The 22,180-nt window shown below is 39.6% G+C and overlaps 6 non-coding genes across 6 annotated transcripts; all 6 read left to right on the top strand.

Moving 5' to 3' along the window:
- Nucleotides 1-17,124: 17,124 nt before the first annotated feature.
- trnal-uaa (transfer RNA leucine (anticodon UAA)) lies at nt 17,125-17,207 on the top strand. The gene has a single exon. It is a non-coding gene; the product is annotated as a tRNA-Leu (tRNA).
- A 796-nt stretch (nt 17,208-18,003) lies between these two features.
- On the top strand, nt 18,004-18,086 carry trnal-uaa (transfer RNA leucine (anticodon UAA)). Its single transcript has one exon. It is a non-coding gene; the product is annotated as a tRNA-Leu (tRNA).
- Nucleotides 18,087-18,874: 788 nt separating this feature from the next.
- Nucleotides 18,875-18,957, top strand: trnal-uaa (transfer RNA leucine (anticodon UAA)). The gene has a single exon. It is a non-coding gene; the product is annotated as a tRNA-Leu (tRNA).
- Nucleotides 18,958-19,753: 796 nt separating this feature from the next.
- trnal-uaa (transfer RNA leucine (anticodon UAA)) lies at nt 19,754-19,836 on the top strand. Its single transcript has one exon. It is a non-coding gene; the product is annotated as a tRNA-Leu (tRNA).
- A 788-nt stretch (nt 19,837-20,624) lies between these two features.
- On the top strand, nt 20,625-20,707 carry trnal-uaa (transfer RNA leucine (anticodon UAA)). Its single transcript has one exon. It is a non-coding gene; the product is annotated as a tRNA-Leu (tRNA).
- A 796-nt stretch (nt 20,708-21,503) lies between these two features.
- Nucleotides 21,504-21,586, top strand: trnal-uaa (transfer RNA leucine (anticodon UAA)). Its single transcript has one exon. It is a non-coding gene; the product is annotated as a tRNA-Leu (tRNA).
- Nucleotides 21,587-22,180: the final 594 nt, after the last annotated feature.

Raw genomic sequence — 22,180 nt, 5'->3', positions numbered from 1 at the left:
GAAAGTGAAATTTGTTTAGTACGCGTTGTAAATTTTCAGTGAGTATTTGGTACGCGTCGACAATTTTCAGTGAGTATAATTCCCCTGATACATTCCCCCGAGTGCCTCGACGAGTCTTACTTCAGCGGAATGACAGCGAGTCTTTCCCTTATTCGCCGAACAGCGAATTACAGGAACAGGTGTGCCGCTCCGCCTGCTCCAAATGGAGTTAAAACGTCTAATTGAAAAATTACAGCAGAGATTAGCCCTGCTAATTACTGCCCTTAAAGCCTCGTAGGATCCGCGTGCTGCTAATGCGTTCCGAGACGGAGACATCCGGCATGTTTATAATAACCCGTCAGGTATTTAAACGTGATTCCTTTTTTTTCTCAGCTGTTGGAAAGAGCGTGTCGAAGCGAGAAGGTCTTACGTCTGGTACTTCTTGTGGAAAAAAAAAAAGAGCTTTTATCCCGGCTTGACGAGCTCATTAGAGCGTCGCCGAAGACTGGAACATGAACGCTGTGATCTTTTATTCATTTGCCATTTCTCCGTTCTTGCCTCGCTTCTTTGCGCTCTGCGCGCGACATCCATCATGCCCGAGCTAACCCTAGTTTCAGAAACCGAGCGAGGGAAAAAAAAAAGAGAGCAAAACAAACGAGAACGCTCTCGGGTTTTTTGCCGTTTTAGTTCTAATTACGTTTCAATCAGCACAGCCGTTGAAAGTACTTCTAATTCTACAAATGCCAAATGCCAAGCCAACCTAAATGATTATATTGCTACCTCTCCTGTCTCTATTTTTGGCCCCGGAATCAAATTACATGTTTGGAAAGGTCTTGGAACAGCAGTCATATCACTTGGACCTTTATTATTGCTGTTATGAATGGAGACCCAATGTTCTCGTACTGTAAAGAAACGGCTGATTGATTGACAGCACGTCGCCCCGAGAGCTGACAGATGAAGTGCGGTGCAGCGCGTGGGCGCTCACACAGACGACAGGTGTGTGTGTATGGGTGAGAGAGTGTGTGTGTTTGTGTCGAGAGTTCTCGGTAAAAGCTCTCCACACAGGTCTGGTGTGAAGTCCTTTCCCACTCCATCCTGTTCAAACCGAGAGCCTGAGAAGAGTACTTTCCCAGTGTGCTTTCACTAACACCAGCCTCACATGAGGTACCAATCCCATTAAAAAAAAAAAAAAAAGTTTAATGTTATACTGATATCAAAGCACTGAATATGGGTTCTAAGTGTGCTGACATCTTCATAATAACCAGGCAGACTCTCTGTGGCTCCGTTAACATCATACACACCTCACATCCATCAAATCCAATCCATTTCACTACCAAGACAGAGACATAGTAGGCTCTTGGGCCATCGCTGTTCAGGGTGAAGGCTAAAACATGCTCCCGCCAAAGCTAGCCAAGAACCAGGACCTTCTTCAAACTCCTGATCATTATGCATCACAGTGGAGTGGAACACACACTCTGAACAAAAGTTAAAACAGTACTATCCACCCGCTGATGATGCCTGAAAACAGTGATTATTCCCCTCCCAAAAGTCTTATAATAACAATAACGAATTAAAATAATGAATAATGAAACAGTATGATTATAGAACATGATACTTACAATGTTATGAATATGTGCTTCAGAGAAAGTGTTACAAAAGGATTCTTCTCAAATATTGGAGCAATGACCGTATTCATCACTCACTCATCTTCTATACCGCCGCTTTATCCTGTATTCAGGGACCTGGAGCCTATCCCAGGAGGCTTAGGGCACGAGGCAGAGTACACCATGGACAGGGTGCCAATCCATCACAGGGCACACATATGTATACACACACTACAGGCAGTTTGGGAACGCCAATTTTTTCTAACCTGCATATCTTTGGACTGTGGGAGGAAACCCACCAGGCACAGGAAGAACATGCAAATCCATACACACAGAGATGGGAATCGAGCCTGGCCGGGAATCGACCCCAGATGCTGGAGGTGCAAGGCGAACCACTACACCACTGTGCCACCGCTAATAACCGTATTGATTGTCTAAATATTTAACTATATACTAAAAAACAATCACCTGTTTGGATTATGAATCATGCAGTTACACAATGGCTCTAATGTGCTAATTAGTATGTTATTCAAAAATACTCTTTTAATGAACATTCATGCTAAAAAAAAAATATATCCACTTTTTTTGTCTAAGCAAAGTAGGACCATTAAAATAAAACATTCTTAAAGGTAATTTGAAATAAATTTGAAAAAGGGGATTTGTATAAAAAGAGATATTTTTTTCCCAATGGTAAAGCCATAAGGTGTTTAGGTGTTTGAGATTAGAGGTGCTACATAGTCAGAACCACAGCCTCTGATTGGTCAACAGGTTAGAACCACAGCCTCTGATTGGTTAACAAGTCAGAACCACAGCCTGTGATTGGTCAGTAAGTCACAACTACAGCCTGTGATTGGTCGACAAGTCAGAACTACAGCCTGTGATTGGTCGACAGGTTAGAAACACAGCCTCCGATTGGTTAACAAGTCAGAACCACAGCCTGTGATTGGTCAACAGGTCAGAAACACAGCCTGTGATTGGTCAACAAGTAAGAACTACAGCCTGTGATTGGTCAGTAAGTCAGAACCACGGCCTCTGATTGGCCAACGGGTTAGAATTACAGCCCCTGATTGGTCAAGAAGTCAGAACTACAGCCTATGATTGGTCAGTAAGTCAGCATCACAGCATCTCATTGTTCAACAAGTGAGGATTGCAGCATATAATTGGTTAAGAGAATCAAATCTTAGTCAGCCTTTAATATAAAAAATAGGTTGAATGGTTGTTTTTCACTTGATTGACAGAGCAACTGCATGAGACGTTTACTTGCTTAAGGCAAGTGGCCAAGCGTTTATCTCAAGCATTGGTCAGCGACTTAACTAGCTAACTAATTTATAAAGAAGTGACTTCATTACCCAGTGAGCCAACAATGTTCCTAATTGATTGCCAGGCAAGGGTCAGCTTTGCCAGCAGTGAAGTTAAAAGTGAAAGGCTTCAACACTTTAGGGGTTTTTGGTCATCAGGGCGGTGCCATTGTGCTTCTGTTTACTTCACTCCAGTAAACACTGGATGTGCCAATTGTACATGTCAGAGGATTTCAATTCAGTGATGAAAATCGTGGAGACGTCACAAGCTAATCAGCAATTCAATTTGTTATCCGCTAATTCGGTTACAATCTTAGTCCACTTAGTTTCACATCCTGTAAACAAATTGAAACGACCGTCCCTGTGAAAGATTACACATATCACTCTGACTGTACAATATATTGACTGTTTTGTTCAGTCTATTTCTATGGAGGTTGGGTTTATCCCAAATTTAGCCGCCAGTCACACGTTATATCGGCGTTTTGTTATTATTAATCTTCATGTCAGTGTCGTCTATAAAGCATGACATCCCACAGCTATTTGATTTGGTCGGAGAACAGAGGCTTTTCCAGGATCCCGGGAGAATCTTCCAATCATACTTTCATAGTGATACGATCACTGTGTCTATTTTTGTGCTCTAAAAAAAAAAAAAAAGATGGAGAAAAAAGAAAGATGTAGCTGTCCTACATCCTACATGTGTCTGAGCTCTTTTGATACGGTACAACAGGGTTATATTTAGAAATGGAGCAACATTTTTTTGACACTCAGAGTGGCATGATTTAGAATTCTGAAATAATTATTTCCTTAATTATTTTGTTTTTCAGATATACAGCATTGATAGATTTCCAGCACACACACACACACATACACACACGCACACACACCTCATGCTGTCAGAATATTCTTAGTGTACAATTTTGACACGGAAAAAAAGGTACACTCCGTTCTAGATTTCTGCAGAAGTATTTAACAGACACAGGGATCATTTTATTCCTTTTAACCCGCCTTTTCGACAGTACTTTTCATCCCTAATATCTGATCTAGCGTCCTCCTGTCAGTTGATATGTACCAGTCTCTGGTGCATTTTATCTCAGACCTGTACTCACAATATGGAACAAATGCTGCAGTAATGACTTGGTCAAAGTTGCCATGGAAATTGTAGCTATGAGAGATTTGGCGCTGAGGCTCGGGAAGACATGCAGAGAGCTCGGCTGTGCAGAATGGTGGACAGGGAAGTGCCAAAAACAGCTAGCCTTCGCTCGAACCCTACTGCACACCTCGTCGAAACGTTTAGGATCGGCTCATCGTGCGTCATTAGGACTATAGGAGTCATATGAAGGGAATAAGGAGGTGGGGGGGGGGGGTTGTAACAGTAGCAGGTCATGGGGGATGAAGTCAGGTGTTTTATTTAGTGTGTGCGTGAGTGTGTGTTGAGCATAGGGCATACCCAGTTGCTTGTAGAATGGTGCAATCTCAGGAGAAAGAGCACACACAAGGTCTTTTTCTGTTCTTGTTGTTTGGGGTAAAACGGATAAAATGTTCAGTTGCTCTTAAATTTAACTAAATGTACCATCTTTAAAGCTAAACTCGATTTAGATCCACAGGTCAAAAATACGACAGATATGGGTACTTCCCCAGCAACAAGCACCAGTACAGATTAGTACCCTTTCTAATAAAATCAAAGTTGTAAATGTTTCAAAAGGAATGTTTCAATGCCAGAGAGGCGTTCGAGTCAAACCGGGACTTGTGATGAAATTTCGGATAGATGATTGACATTTACAGAATGCGATGATGAGACTCTTAGCCGGAGTAAGACATTTGAACTGTGCAAATGTTTTAAAGAACGCCGTATGTCTGTGAATGACGATCCCGGCCGAGGTGGCTCAGAGTCCACTGCAGTCGTTCTATTGAGTAAGCAGGACATCCAAAACTTGAAAATCGACCAACTTGCAGAAGAGATGCATTTATCTCTGGGAACTGTACACACAATCGTTCACAAACACCACTTGCACACTACAGGGACTCGGCTTAACTGTGTTCTGTTATTCTGTACCTATTTGACTCGCACACCCCTTGTCCATTTAGGGAATTATTGGATTCAGGTGTTTCAATCAATCAGGCCCCTTATCCCCGGTAAATTGGAATCTTAATGCTTCAGAATACCAAGTCAGAGGACATTTTGGACAATGCTGTGCTTCAAATTCAAATTCAAATTTTATTTGTCACATACACAGTCATACACAGGACGATTTGCAGTGAAATGCTTATACGCTCGCCAGTGACCTTAAAAAATAAAAAATTTATATGTAAGAAATAAATATGAATAAAAAGAAATACGAAAGAAAATTAATTTAACTAGTAAAATAAACTGTACAAATGAGGGCATAATAAAAATATTACAAAATATAGAAATATAGAAGAAAAAAAAAAGTATATATATAAAATTTGAAAGTGACAATGGTTTTGCAAATATGCATAAAAAGTGTCTTATTAAAGTGTCTTGTGCAGTGGTCCAGAAATGGAAATATAAATATATAGTGCAAGCGTGTATGAATGTGTCCATAGTGTCCATGATTGTCCAGCCAATGTTGGGAGTTTAAAAAGATGTTATTACGCCTGTGTTGTGTTGTGGTTGAAAGACCTTATCGCCTGCGGGAAGACACTCCTCCTCATTCTCTCTGTATTGGCCTTCAGGAAGTGGAATCGCTTCCCAGACCGCAACAGAGAGAACAGTCCATTGTTGGGATGGCTGAGATCCTTTCCAAACCAGGTCGTGATGTTTCCCGTCAGGATGCTGTCTAGGGTGCAGCAGTATAAATTCCTGGGCACCTTAGAGGGCAGTCTTAAGTCTCTCAAGCGTCTGAGGTAGTAGAGACGCTGCCAGGCCTTTTTCACCACGGTGTTGATGTGATAGGACCATGACAGGTCTTGCGTGATGTGAACACAGAGGTATCGAAAGCTGTCCACTCTCTCCACTGGGCTCCTGTTGATGATGGGGGTCTGGTAGTTCCTCTCCTGCTTTGTATCAACGTCCACTATCAGCTCCTTTGTCTTGCTGACGTTCAGAAGGAGATTGTTCCTCTGGCACCAGTTCTCCAGATTTCCAATCTCCTCTAGGTAGGCCGACTTATCATTGTTCGTGATCAGGCCCACTACGACAGTGTCGTCAGCAAACTTGATGATGGCGGTGGAGTGGTAGGTGTACAGTGAGTACAGCAGGGGGCTCAGAACATAACCCTGGGGGGCACCAGTGCTGAGAGTGAGTGAGGCTGAGACATGTCCGCCCATCTTTACTGCCTGTGGTCTGCCAGTCAGGAAATTGGAGATTCACTGACACAGAGATGAGCTGAGTCCCAGGTGCTCCAGCTTGGTGGTGAGTGTGGAGGGAATTATGGTATTAAATGTTGAGCTGTAGTCGATGAAAAGCATTTTAACATAATTCCCTTTTCTAGTGTCCAGGTGAGTAAGCGATGTGTGGAGGAGATTGGAGATTGCTTTAAACATTGACTCAACAGTTTGGGGAAGACCCTTCTCTATTCCTACATGACTGTGTCCCAGTGCACAAGGCTGTAATGTCATAGTTTGATGAGTTCAGTGTGGATGAACTTGACCTCAACACCCATGGAGCAGCTTTGGGATGAAATGGAACGAAGATTGCGAGCCTGGACTTAAAAATTTTAAAAATCTCTAGTTGTGACCAATTATGAGCTTAAGTGGTTTAGACATTTCACATACTTTCACCAGTTTCATGTTTGTATTAAATGAAATAAAATCTGGTTTGTATCATTCACACTTTGGGTTTAAATCCAAAAACAGACACAAATGATTCACCGAAAACGTAAGTACTCTTGTCCAAAGAGTACATCAGAGCTGTAGATTTAAGAATAAAATATATAGAGATTTTGCATTTTCTATAGTATTAGATCCAAGCCCCAGAAGTGACTCTCCATCGCTTAGATCATGTCTCTATCAGTGAAGGTCAAAACTGACATAAACCGTGATTCCCAATGTGATTCATCGCTTTTCACCAACTACCGAGAGCTGGAGCAAAGCCCAAAAGCCAGAGCAGGCTTGGCTCGAGGCCGCCGTGGCCGTGTGCTCTGGCAGCGTTCCCCCCTGCACTCCAGCCGGAGGTTAATGAAGGTCTGCTCCCAGCGTTCACACATGTAGAGCCCCGAGTCTCCCGTCGATCCGTTGTGCTTTTCAGGCCAAGATACATAAAGCAGAACATGAGGGAGTAATTGGCTCGGTTTTATCCCCACCGTGTGCTGTTATCAGAATAAACAAGGCCTGAGCCACATCAAAGAGACGCAAGATTGCTCGGAGAAATTCCGACACGCTTTTTTGGGATTTTGGCAGATAGGGTTTAGAGCTAATTGTGAGCGAATGGGTGCGTAGTGGATTCGGCATGCTAATGCGAGCGGGGGATCACACTCAAACACTCAGAAACAGGCTTATGTAAGTATGTGTGCTAACACTGAGGGATTTGTCGGATACAGCTGAGTTGGGGTAGCGCTGAAGCAGGCTGAGGATGATGATGATGAGGATGATGAGGAGGACCAATTTAGAGAACAAAACACACTTTTTTTCACCAGTGTTGCAAAACATAGTTGGGACAACAGCACCCGAAATTATTATATAAAAAAAGAAGGAGAAGGATTAAATATATAAAGACATATACTTTAAATATAAAGCATTTTTACTTTTAATGTTTTTTTGTATTTGTGTTTATCTATTTACTTGTTTGCCTGTATTATTTATTAGATTATTTGTTTAAAATTTTAATCAGCTTTTTTTTTTTGTTTTTCTTCTCTCTGTTTATCCATAAAAGCCCAGAGTGTATAATTATATTCATCTGGAAATAAGGACTTTTGACAGTTATAAGAGTAAAAACTTTCTTTATTTCTCTATATAATCTCCTGATACACTAATGCACTTATCTCAGTGTTTCACTGGTGCTTGGACACCATTAAGGTAGAAAAGATTCTCCAGTACGCCGAAGCCATTTTTTATGTCTAAAACTCCGGCCTCCCAGGAACTCCTTTAATGACCCAAACATATGGAAATGACTTGTAGTGAGGTCTGGACTGTATGGGGGATGTGGCCACAACTCTCCGCTGAGTTCCTATAACGTGCAAGTGGTGTTGTTGAATGATTGTGTGTACATTTCCCACAAACGGGTGAGTCTTTTTAGCAATTTGGCGACGTTGCTCATATTAATTCATTCTGAGGAATATATTTACATCATGCACTTACTGTGATCACACCATGTATTGGCAGATATAACCTTTGGCTCTATCTATGTTTTTCAATCAATTTTTGAATTGATTTGCCCTTTTAGTATCACTTTTGTGACAAGGGTGCAAGTCTACAAATTTGAGCATGCATTGCCTACGTGCCCCTAACATGTATGTAAAAACTTCGTCATTCACTATGTCAATCCTTTTTTCTGTCCTTTAGACCAGCCCAGCACTTGACTTGGTGTAATTTGGAAAAACAATACATTTCCTGTAGTGTCTTTTTAAATAACGTGATAAGACATGCATGGGATGTACAGATTATTACCTGGAGTTATTTCTTTAGATCATTGTGTAGTACATGGCCTAGACATGGGTATATGCTGTTCATAAAAGATTATAGAGATGTCAGTGATGCTTATATTATAATTAACATACCTTTCATGTAAACTATCTGATTAGAGCAACTTTGGTCTTGCATGGGGTTCAGGGCGGTGAGGTGGCCAATAGGAGCGTTGTTTGAGGCATGTTGATTAATGCTTAGGGTCATGAATATTGCAATTTAAGTCAGAATAAGGTCGAGAGTATTATATCCTAAGCAAAAAAAAAAACATGCCTTACTCCAAAGTCGACGTCCCTTTGCTCTTTTTTGCCAAAAAGGAAAGTGCGAGCGGCGTGCGTTTTCACAGAGCGCTCTGAGAGAGCGCTACTGTATCCACTCAGCATCATCTCAGCTTGGCGTCCTTTTCATTCGCCAGACAGCCATTTCAGCTTCGCTGGGTTGCTTTCAGAGCTCTCAGCTGGCATTAGTTTTACTTGTGCTACCTGTTGCTTTCAGCACGTTTAAACACTCTCAGAGATGATCTCGTCCATGTGAATATGAAAGATGATGTAAGATAATATCAGGACCAACAAACATGGTCAGCGATCCTGAGCTCAGCAGGCTGCCAGGGCGGTTATTGTTGGTACGATTGGGTCATATTAGTCCCTAGTCATGGTTTTAACAGCTGAATGTTACTGTAATGGTTTTTTTTACATGTAACTTGTTATTTTTGTTAGATTTTTATTTAAATGTATTTATTTAAATTTATTAAATTTTTTTGTTTAATTGTATAGTGTAATTTTACTTTTATTGTAGTAAAATCTTTCTATCTTTCTTTTTATATTATTATTACACTGTATATCATACTGGTCGTGTATGTGTGAAATACGAATTTGAATTTAAAATGTGATTGATTAAGATGAAAAGCCTGGGAGCATGCATTTATAGGAAACTAATCAGGTGTGAGGGTGGTGTGACCTCAGGTGGAGTTACTATTCCCCCCCACACACGCAGAAAAATAAGATCTTAGCAAGTGAAAAAATCTTGATCTTGAATCTCATCAAATAATCTACAGTTTCTTGATATAAGATTATAACAAACCAAATATAAGACTATTTGAAACAAATTTTAAAAGCATAGATTTCTTGTTCTAATAATTTTGGTTGTTGTTTTTTTAAAAAAAAACAAAAAACAAATCTTAGAATGCAATGCTAAGAATTCGACCTTTAAAACTTATCAAGAAATAGGCTTAATAACTTTATATTTGCTTTGTTTTAATCATAAATACAAAATGAAATGAAATGTTTCACCGGTTTTAAAATATTTCCGCTTACTACGAAATCGCTTTTTGCAGTGCAATCTTTTTTATTATTATTATTTTCCAATATATCCCATAAATGTTTTAATTTTTCTTACACCTCAGCAATTTGCCAACATTAAAAAAATCTAATATTGATGAATTACACAGTTTTCTATTTGTCCATTTCTTTAATGACTGTAAAAGTCTTTTGCATTACAGCAAAGATAATCATCATTTTATTAACGGTTATGTTTTTTGTTTTTTTCCCCTCTTTCTTTAAGGTAATTATACAAAAACGCAAACCAAAAAGAAAAGTATCATATTTTTCAGAGAAACTTTTTTTTAATTCGCACCTTGCATAACTGATAAACAAACATCTACAGTACTTATAGAAATCTTCACTCTCTCAATGATTATATCCTTAAATAACAGTGCATTTTTAAAATTCTATTTAAGTCTTAGACTAGGTGGAGCATTCAGCCTGTGAATAAGCGGTTACCATAGAAACATATTAATGTAATCAAACGAGTGCTTTAATGTGCAGCTGCGTTACTGTCAGAGCTGCTGTTATAGAAACCCAATCACCGATCGGATCAGATCAGAGATTTGAGCAACACTCTGGTACAAGCTGCTATTAATACATACAAGCCCAAGGCTGATGATTATATTTGATCAGCTCACCATCTTAATCTAACCTTTCCCCTAAGAGCTGTAGTATCAAATCCTATACTCTCACTTAATACAATCCCTATTCTCATTTCTATACCTGTTCCCCATGCTCTTATTATTTTTTTCTTTTTTTAATGCAGGCCTTAAGTGTCAAACTAATTTTCTGCCTCTCCAACAAAACAGAGTGACATGTGTCACTCCTGTGGCTGCGCTCTCCACACAGACAGCCTGTAATTACAGCAAGAAAAGAGCTTTTCTGTAAAGTCGTCCTCCTCCAACAAGCTTGCCTCAGCGCCAGACAGCCTCTGAATGCACTTGTCAAAAACAAAATGGAACAAAATGAAACAGACAAATTACGCCGACCGCAGATGGTGAGGGATTGCAGTCTGGAAGTGTCGGGTTTGAACACTATGTGACATGATGTTTGTGGCTTTCGGGATGGATGATATTTACACTAGTGTTTTTTTTTTTTGAGCATGACTGACTGTATATTTATTTTAAAGGACTAAGGGTCTCTGTTCCACCGAAACATAGCACGGGGTGTTCTGTACTCTTATAGTACATCCTCATGACATCCTCCGCTCAGTCTTTATTTATTCTAGTAATGGCTTAAGAGAAGATAACTGTTCAGCATCTTTGGTACATCTTTCCAAGGTTGTGAGTTAAGATGATAATAGATTATAATAACAATGACTAACTAACAATAAGTATTTAACAGGCTCCAATGCTAATCACTGATTTAAAAAAAAAAAAAAAAACCTTAATAAAAACTTTTAATGTAGCAGTTTTTCCTCAGAATTCGTGAATTTTTCTTCTAAGAATCCTGACTTTAATCTTAAATAAAAACATTGAAGATTAAACTTATAAAAAGTCAGAATTCTGAGGGGAAAAGTCAAAATTCCAAAAATTTAAAAAATCAGAATTTAGAAAAAAAAAAAAATTAGTTGAAAATCAGAATTCTGATATAAATCAGAATAATGAGAGAACAAAATCAAATTTGTAAAACTCTGACGTTTTTTTCTCTCTCAGAATTCAGCCTTTAATATCAGATAAATATTTTTTGAGATTAAAGCCAGAATTTTAAGTAAAATAATTCATTCTAAAATTAAAGAATTCTGAGAAAAACTTCAGAACTCTGAGGTTAAAGTCAGACCTTTGAGGGATAAAAGTAAAAAATTAGTTTGAGATAAAAATTCTGTGAAAAGAAAAAGAAAAATCCTGAGATAAAAATCTGAATTCTGATATAAATATTAATAATAATAATAATAATAATAATAATAAAAATCTAAATTCACAGAACACTTATTTTTTTCTCCCAAAGGTTAAAATAATCTGAGATTAAGCTCAAAACTCAAATACATTTATATGGTGGCCCTAGTCCTGTTCCATAGTGCAACAACATTAACTTGCAAAAAAAAAAAAAAGAGTGGGCATCACATACTCATCTCTGATTGGACACAAGGCACTCCAGCTAATCAGAAAGAAGCACGTGATGTTCCTACATCTTTTCCCTTTTGAGTTGATGTCAATGTTGTGTTTTTATTTTTGTTTGGTAACAGGGTTTTCTGCTTTAGGGCCACTGGAACCTGTTCACTTTCATTTTTATTTATTATTAAATTATGAAATCTTTGTAATTTTTTTTCTTGTTTTTAGTCACTTTTTAGTCATACGTGCATTTTCATGATTTATCATCCCAATTTTATCATTTGACTTTTGACAACCTTTTATTGATTTCTTTTCTAATTTGTTTTTCTCCAAATCCTGAAGATGCCACATCCATAAGTGGCCAGGATCCAATGACATTGACCTTTGGGTGTAAGGAATGGTAAACTTTGTTTTCCCATCAATCGTAGTGACCCTACCCAATTGTGGCAATCAATGTTGCATGAGAAGCAGTTTAAATACTGGCTAAGCTTGGAGAAAGCATGTGTTCGCCTTTACTGTAGGAAAGTTCTGGCTGGGTGAGAATCTTCCCTGAGTTATATTACTCTTCCTCGAATCCGTATTAGCTTCCATATCTGTTGTTGTGTTGTTCCTAATCCACTCTACAACCTCTAAATAGCAGCTATCCACCATACGGCCTACGTTCAAACGTCCTCCTATAGAAAAAGCCGAATGATTCATATGACTCATCTATATCTTGTTGTATGACATTGACATTCTCTTACATGTGGGGGTGGAGCGAGCGCAGCAGTCGATGCTCCATCCAATGCACCCCCCTTCTTCTTTTCTTTAATGAGAGTGGGGGTTGATGGTATGTTGAGAGGCCATCCACCCCCAAGGGCTCTGTCAATACAGTGTTGTGCTGCCCTGTGCTTCAAGCATCCTTCGCTGTCTGCCTCACAGGCTCATCACCATGGCAATCCAGCCCACTCGGGCCCTAATTGAAGCGCTCCATTGAAGACATTTGCAAACCGACAATTTGCAAAAAAACAATGCTGGGAAACATTAAAAGCATACGCACTAGCCATCCAGGGCATCACACAATCTTAAACAGGATGGATATATTCTCTGGGCTTCTTTAACCCTACTGAGACTTGAGCTCTGCTGCTGTGTACCTTGTACTTTTTCGTTAGAGTTTCTGTTTATTAGCACCTGACAACTACAGTATAAACTTCTTCATACAGGAATAAGTTTCTCAAAAGAATAAAACCTCATATAAGTATCATACAAGGATTTACTCGTAAGCGAACCAGGGACAAAATGTCAAAACAAGGCTCAAGAGGTTAGTGTAATTTTGCAATAGGCCCTTTGTTTGTTGTTGAGGATGTCGTGGTTAGTTATCTGGGGGCGGATATTAACAAGGAGTGGCCATCTCTTCCGGCTGAGAGCCTCGACTAGCTCTTCTAAAGCTGTGCAAGGCTCCTGCTGGCTGTGCCGAAAGGCTTGAAATAATCTTTTTTTGCCATGGAAACAGTTCACCAGCTATTGATTTGAGTTGTTATTTTTTTTTCCCTTTCTTTCTTTTTTTTTCAAGTGCAAAACACATAATCCTCGAGTTCGGTTGACAGTAGATCTTACAGTAGATCTTGGCATTCATTTATTTTTAAAACAACAACCTTGAGTATGTCTTGTACTGTATGTAGAGAATATACACTGATCAGCCATAACATTAAAATCTTAAAACATTGAGCCCAGTATTATATAGCTTCCCAAATTTTTGTGCCACCAAAACAGCAAAAGCCCTCGAGTCAGTCCTTAGTCCACTGGACCTCTGAAGGTATAATGTGTTACACATATCTGGCACCAAGATGTTGGTAGAAGATATTTTAAGTGCAGTAAGTTGTACCGCCAGGCTCCATGAATCAGACCTGTTCGATCGATTTGAGATCTTGGGAATTTAAAGGTTAGTTGGATCAACAACCTTGAACTCCTTATCCTACACAGCAAGCTGTGATGTTCTGAGTGTTCTGATACCTTTCCATCATAGCCAGCATTGACCTTTCGTCAGCTATTTGTGCTACATTGGCTTTTCTGTCAGACCAGACCAGACAAGTTAGTCTTTGTTCACCAAAGGCATAAATGAGCCACCAGTTGACTGAAATATAAATGTTAATCAGTGCAAATGTCGTCATGCAGTGTTAATGTTATAGCTGATCGGTATAGATTCATGCTTTTTCTAGAGCAGTACCACTCTAGATTCTGCCGGCTTGTTGTGCTGGATGCCCTGCAGGTATTATAGGGCACTTGACACCCCCATGTGTGCTCTGCAGCACTGGAGGAGCTCACTGTGTCTTCTCAGCTTGGTGCGCACTCTGGAAGTTAAAGCGCAGTTCATCTCAATGGGGAGGGGGAAGCGGGAGAGCTACAAATGCACCACATTTTTCACTTTGTTTAATGACCTGCAGTCCAACCTACTGCAGTAGAGCTATTTGTTTTATATATTATGTAGTATGTAGTAAAAAGAGGCTGTTTTTTATTCTGTCTTTATTCTCTCTCTCTCTCTCTCTCTCTCTCTTTCTCTTTCTCGCTCTCTTTCACACATCTCTTATGTGATTATTCTAATCTGTTGGACTAAACTGGAATCCAATCATACAAGAGATTAGAATAGATAATAACAAAATGAAAGTAGAAAACCATGCCCTTTATTGTTTTTGTAAATATACTTAAACTCAAAGAGCACTGACATGAAAATAAAATTTAATATAATATATATACAGTATATGAGGGAAGTTCAAGTCAAGCCAGGACTGAATGAAGATAAAGATGTAAAACCCTTCTAACTGCAGTAAAACATTTGAATGGTGCAAAGGTTTTGAAGCTCATACATCCGTGAGTGACAATTATGGCCGAGGTGGCACATAGCCCGCTGCCGTTGGTCTAATGAATATTCCAATGAAGCTTGAAAAACGAGATTTCGGCTGGGAATTATTGCCGCATCCCCCGTACAGTCTTGACCTCGCTTCAAGCCATTTCCACATGTTTGGGCCATTTAAAGAGCTCCTGGAAGGCCAGGGTTTCAGACATTAAGCAGGATGTGCTGTTATTGGAACAATGTAGTTACCACCCCGAAGCTGATTATTTTTAACATTATATTTCTTTCATAATACTAGATTACTATTTTCTTTTTGATAATGTTATATAATATAAATTGTGAGTTGCATTCATGGTTTTCATTCGCAAAGCACTTTTCCACAATTCATGAACAATTTCCCTGTATATACATTGTGATAAAGTAGACAGCAATTTACTTGGGTGAAATTGGTGAATTAGCATAAAAATGTGTAGGATAAAGACAAAAACTGTGTGGTAAATTCGCAACAAAAATATTAGGACCATATCAGGAAGTTGAGGAATCTACCGCTGTTTTGTTATATTGTTATATCCACGTGCTGATGAGATTTGTTACCATAACCCGTAGCTTACTAATGTGGAGTTGTAACACTTTAGAAATCACCTTTCAGAAAAAAAATTATAAGCATATAGAAAATTTTAAAATTTGCTTTTTGAATCCTCAAATGACGGGTCTCTGTCCATGGTACTGAACTAACTGTGTTTCAAATTCAAAAAATTTTCATAGGTTGCTTTGAGTCTATTCTTCCTCCAAATCTTTTCAGAGAAGTTCTAAAGAGGTTTATATGGCACTATGAAATCAAAAAAGTGAACTTAAAAACATCTTTTTATCAGTATTTAAGAAACTCAAGGGTTATAAGCATTTCACTACATTTTGTACTAATTTGAATTTGATTTTAACTGACTTCATTGAACATCATAATTTGCATATCAATATACACAAAATTAAATGTATCAGAACAGACCAGGCTTGTAATAAAGTTGTGGTCAAACATGGGTATTTTTATTTATTTAAATCATTTAAATTATTACAAACTTCATATACAACCATCTCCCGAATGTTGCAACAATACATACAGTGGGATATCTTGCATGACCAGAAATCCTATTTGGCACCATTCACATGCTTGAAGTGTCAACTTTATGCTTCTTTTAAGTCATTAAAGCAATTAATTAAGTACAATTAAGAATAAGAGCAGGATTGACAAAAGTGCAGTGCTCTAATAGTGTCATTCTCTTATTGGCTGCTTTAGTAGAACCAGCAGTAGAAACCAAAATCTCTTTTTTAGAGATTGTATTAATTCTTGTCCATTAATTATGTTTAATTATGCTGCATTCCCTTGCCATATCACCCCAACAAGAAAGTGATGGACTGACTTCTTGGGTGTCAACCAGAGGTCCATTTTGTTAAGTCGGAAAAGGCTTTGCTAAACTTGCAAAGTAGAACTCCACTGCTCTTACCACAACATTAATATTGGCCAGCTGTGATGTTCTTGCCCTCTATTTAAAAAAAAACAATAATTGCAGAGCCCCAGCTTAACCAACAAAAGACACAGAAAATGCTAAGCCTTTACCAGAAGTGGGGTTTTAACCGATGCAGACATCTGTTCACTGGATCTTCCAATGGCTCCAAGTCCAATGGCTCAAACACTCGGTTATCCTGGTTCATCTGTAAGGGTCTTCTGAATTGTGGAACATTTCACTAGGAATTTCCTGAAAGCATTCCACCACACAGCTATTCATTTTTAGGATATGGCTTATACGAAAAACTTTCATCAAGTAGCTGTTCCTGGAAAATCTCCATCCAGACAATTGAAGAAAGGACAATCAGGTCTAAAAGCACATATGACACCTCAGACTGTCTAAGCGCATATATTCTATTCTGGAAATGTTTGCATTTCATATTTCACACTTGGGCTGCACAATTAGAAGCACTATCTCCACATGGCTCAAGGAATCGATTCTGAGTATAGTCCTAGCTGGAGATTTCATGCCCAGGATGGCTGAGTGGTTAAGGTGTTGGACTTAAGATCCAATGGACAGATGTCCTTGTTGGTTCAAGCCCCACTCCTGGTAAGGATGAGTTTGGTTGTATGCTTATCTCCAAACCTTTGGGACACCAAGTTATTTGCTTATGTATACTCTAAATGCTAAAGAAATGTATGTACTTGCATTGCAAATTGAAAGCAGTTGAATATGCAAGGTCATTCATCCCTTGGAGCATAAGTCTGCTGCTTTAACCACCACTGTCCATCGGATCTTAAGTCCAATAACTTAACCACTTGGCCATCCACTTGGTTTTTCTAAATTGTGGCACATTTTCCATCTTTTGGGAATGAGGTCAAGACCAAAGATAAAGAATTTACCGAAGATACATGAATGAAAAATGTGAAAATACTGTTGGCATGAGTACTCCTTCATGACCAGGATGGCCGAGTGGTTAAGGCGTTGGACTTAAGATCCAATGGACAGATGTCCTCGTGGGTTCAAGCCCCACTCCTGGTAAGGATCATGAGTTTGGTTTTATGTTTACCTCCAAACCTTTGGGACACTACATGCTTTGTTTGTGTAAGGAAAAAAATACTTTGGAAAATAAAGAAAGTTATTTGCTTGTGTATATTGTAAATGCTAGAGAACTGTATGTACCTGCATTGCAAATGTAAGCATAAACAAATATGTCGCACACAATGACAGTAGAGGACCACTTTCTTGGGTACTTGGGGCCTTGGTCAAAGGTTAAGGAGGTGTTGGATGCTACAATATGCCTACTGGCTGGTTTGTACAAGGTCAAAATGCTTTCTAGGGTACTGTTGCAAACAAATGCAGGACAGGATGAGGGTCCGATGGATCTTGCTTTAGTGTCTTGTCTTCATGCCAACCAAGCAAGATCCACCCCGACTTCACATGTTTAATTAGTTGATTTCCAATCGACTATTGAGTGTGGTTCCAGCTTGCCTGAAATGAAAGTCACCATCCACTCAGGTCCTTTGTGGTTAAGCTTAAAGACTCCTGTTGTAAGGCATGAGAAAAGCATTCTCTTTAATCATGATACCTTACCAGGCATGGGCTTTGAATATGCAAGGTCTTTCATCCCTTGGAGCATAAGTCTGCTGCTTTAACCACCACTGTCCATCGGATCTTAAGTCCAATAACTTAACCACTTGGCCATCCACTTGGTTTTTCTAAATTGTGGCACATTTTCCATCTTTTGGGTATGAGGTCAAGACCAAAGATAAAGAATTTACCGAAGATACATGAATGAAAAATGTGGAAATACTGTTCGCATGAGTACTCCTTCATGACCAGGATGGCCGAGTGGTTAAGGCGTTGGACTTAAGATCCAATGGACAGATGTCCTCGTGGGTTCAAGCCCCACTCCTGGTAAGGATCATGAGTTTGGTTGTATGTTTACCTCCAAACCTTTGGGATGCCACATGCTTTGTTTGAGTAAGGAAAAGAATACTTTGGGAAATAAAGAAAGTTATTTGCTTATGTATACTGTAAATGCTAGAGAACTGTATGTACTTTCATTGCAAATGTAAGCATAAACAAATATGTCGCACACAATGACAGTAGAGGACCACTTTCTTGGGGCCTTGGTCAAAGGTTAAGGAGGTGTTGGATGCTACAATATGCCTACTGGCTGGTTTGTACAAGGTCAAAATGCTTTCTAGGGTACTGTTGCAAACAAATGCAGGACAGGATGAGGGTCCGATGGATCTTGCTTTAGTGTCTTGTCTTCATGCCAACCAAGCAAGATCCACCCCGACTTCACATGTTTAATCAGTTGATTTCCAATCGACTATTGAGTGTGGTTCCAGCTTGCCTGAAATGAAAGTCACCATCCACTCAGGTCCTTTGTGGTTAAGCTTAAAGACTCCTGTTGTAAGGCATGAGAAAAGCATTCTCTTTAATCATGATACCTTACCAGGCATGGGCTTTGAATATGCAAGGTCATTCATCCCTTGGAGCATAAGTCTGCTGCTTTAACCACCACTGTCCATCGGATCTTAAGTCCAATAACTTAACCACTTGGCCATCCACTTGGTTTTTCTAAATTGTGGCACATTTTCCATCTTTTGGGAATGAGGTCAAGACCAAAGATAAAGAATTTACCGAAGATACATGAATGAAAAATGTGGAAATACTGTTCGCATGAGTACTCCTTCATGACCAGGATGGCCGAGTGGTTAAGGCGTTGGACTTAAGATCCAATGGACAGATGTCCTCGTGGGTTCAAGCCCCACTCCTGGTAAGGATCATGAGTTTGGTTTTATGTTTACCTCCAAACCTTTGGGACACTACATGCTTTGTTTGTGTAAGGAAAAAAATACTTTGGAAAATAAAGAAAGTTATTTGCTTGTGTATATTGTAAATGCTAGAGAACTGTATGTACCTGCATTGCAAATGTAAGCATAAACAAATATGTCGCACACAATGACAGTAGAGGACCACTTTCTTGGGTACTTGGGGCCTTGGTCAAAGGTTAAGGAGGTATTGGATGCTACAATATGCCTACTGGCTGGTTTGTACAAGGTCAAAATGCTTTCTAGGGTACTGTTGCAAACAAATGCAGGACAGGATGAGGGTCCGATGGATCTTGCTTTAGTGTCTTGTCTTCATGCCAACCAAGCAAGATCCACCCCGACTTCACATGTTTAATCAGTTGATTTCCAATCGACTATTGAGTGTGGTTCCAGCTTGCCTGAAATGAAAGTCACCATCCACTCAGGTCCTTTGTGGTTAAGCTTAAAGACTCCTGTTGTAAGGCATGAGAAAAGCATTCTCTTTAATCATGATACCTTACCAGGCATGGGCTTTGAATATGCAAGGTCTTTCATCCCTTGGAGCATAAGTCTGCTGCTTTAACCACCACTGTCCATCGAATCTTAAGTCCAATAACTTAACGACTGGGCCATCCACTTGTTCTTTCTAAATTGTGGCACGTTTTCCATCTTTTGGGAATGAGGTCAAGACCAAAGATAAAGAATTTACTGAAGATACATGAATGAAAAATGTGGAAATACTGTTGGCATGAGTACTCCTTCATGACCAGGATGGCCGAGTGGTTAAGGCGTTGGACTTAAGATCCAATGGACAGATGTCCTCGTGGGTTCAAGCCCCACTCCTGGTAAGGATCATGAGTTTGGTTGTATGTTTACCTCCAAACCTTTGGGATGCCACATGCTTTGTTTGAGTAAGGAAAAGAATACTTTGGGAAATAAAGAAAGTTATTTGCTTATGTATACTGTAAATGCTAGAGAACTGTATGTACTTTCATTGCAAATGTAAGCATAAACAAATATGTCGCACACAATGACAGTAGAGGACCACTTTCTTGGGGCCTTGGTCAAAGGTTAAGGAGGTGTTGGATGCTACAATATGCCTACTGGCTGGTTTGTACAAGGTCAAAATGCTTTCTAGGGTACTGTTGCAAACAAATGCAGGACAGGATGAGGGTCCGATGGATCTTGCTTTAGTGTCTTGTCTTCATGCCAACCAAGCAAGATCCACCCCGACTTCACATGTTTAATCAGTTGATTTCCAATCGACTATTGAGTGTGGTTCCAGCTTGCCTGAAATGAAAGTCACCATCCACTCAGGTCCTTTGTGGTTAAGCTTAAAGACTCCTGTTGTAAGGCATGAGAAAAGCATTCTCTTTAATCATGATACCTTACCAGGCATGGGCTTTGAATATGCAAGGTCATTCATCCCTTGGAGCATAAGTCTGCTGCTTTAACCACCACTGTCCATCGGATCTTAAGTCCAATAACTTAACCACTTGGCCATCCACTTGGTTTTTCTAAATTGTGGCACATTTTCCATCTTTTGGGAATGAGGTCAAGACCAAAGATAAAGAATTTACCGAAGATACATGAATGAAAAATGTGGAAATACTGTTCGCATGAGTACTCCTTCATGACCAGGATGGCCGAGTGGTTAAGGCGTTGGACTTAAGATCCAATGGACAGATGTCCTCGTGGGTTCAAGCCCCACTCCTGGTAAGGATCATGAGTTTGGTTTTATGTTTACCTCCAAACCTTTGGGACACTACATGCTTTGTTTGTGTAAGGAAAAAAATACTTTGGAAAATAAAGAAAGTTATTTGCTTGTGTATATTGTAAATGCTAGAGAACTGTATGTACCTGCATTGCAAATGTAAGCATAAACAAATATGTCGCACACAATGACAGTAGAGGACCACTTTCTTGGGTACTTGGGGCCTTGGTCAAAGGTTAAGGAGGTATTGGATGCTACAATATGCCTACTGGCTGGTTTGTACAAGGTCAAAATGCTTTCTAGGGTACTGTTGCAAACAAATGCAGGACAGGATGAGGGTCCGATGGATCTTGCTTTAGTGTCTTGTCTTCATGCCAACCAAGCAAGATCCACCCCGACTTCACATGTTTAATCAGTTGATTTCCAATCGACTATTGAGTGTGGTTCCAGCTTGCCTGAAATGAAAGTCACCATCCACTCAGGTCCTTTGTGGTTAAGCTTAAAGACTCCTGTTGTAAGGCATGAGAAAAGCATTCTCTTTAATCATGATACCTTACCAGGCATGGGCTTTGAATATGCAAGGTCTTTCATCCCTTGGAGCATATGTCTGCTGCTTTAACCACCACTGTCCATCGAATCTTAAGTCCAAAAACTTAACGACTGGGCCATCCACTTGTTCTTTCTAAATTGTGGCACGTTTTCCATCTTTTGGGAATGAGGTCAAGACCAAAGATAAAGAATTTACTGAAGATACATGAATGAAAAATGTGGAAATACTGTTGGCATGAGCACTCCTTCATGACCAGGATGGCCGAGTGGTTAAGGCGTTGGACTTAAGATCCAATGGACAGATGTCCTCGTGGGTTCAAGCCCCACTCCTGGTAAGGATCATGAGTTTGGTTGTATGTTTACCTCCAAACCTTTGGGATGCCACATGCTTTGTTTGAGTAAGGAAAAGAATACTTTGGGAAATAAAGAAAGTTATTTGCTTATGTATACTGTAAATGCTAGAGAACTGTATGTACTTGCATTGCAAATGTAAGCATAAACAAATATGTCGCACACAATGACAGTAGAGGACCACTTTCTTGGGTACTTGGGGCCTTGGTCAAAGGTTAAGGAGGTGTTGGATGCTACAATATGCCTACTGGCTGGTTTGTACAAGGACAAAATGCTTTCTAGGGTACTGTTGCAAACAAATGCAGGACAGGATGAGGGTGCGATGGATCTTGCTTTAGTGTCTTGTCTTCATGTCAACCAAGCAAGATCCACCCCGACTTCACATGTTTAATCAGTTGATTTCCAATCGACTATTGAGTGTGGTTCCAGCTTGCCTGAAATGAAAGTCACCATCCACTCAGGTCCTTTGTGGTTAAGCTTAAAGACTCCTGTTGTAAGGCATGAGAAAAGCATTCTCTTTAATCATGATACCTTACCAGGCATGGGCTTTGAATATGCAAGGTCATTCATCCCTTGGA

The sequence above is a fragment of the Clarias gariepinus genome, chromosome 25 (genome assembly GCF_024256425.1).
Source record: "Clarias gariepinus isolate MV-2021 ecotype Netherlands chromosome 25, CGAR_prim_01v2, whole genome shotgun sequence".
Taxonomy (NCBI): Eukaryota; Metazoa; Chordata; class Actinopteri; order Siluriformes; family Clariidae; genus Clarias; species Clarias gariepinus.
This window is presented reverse-complemented; position numbering and strand designations above follow the sequence as displayed.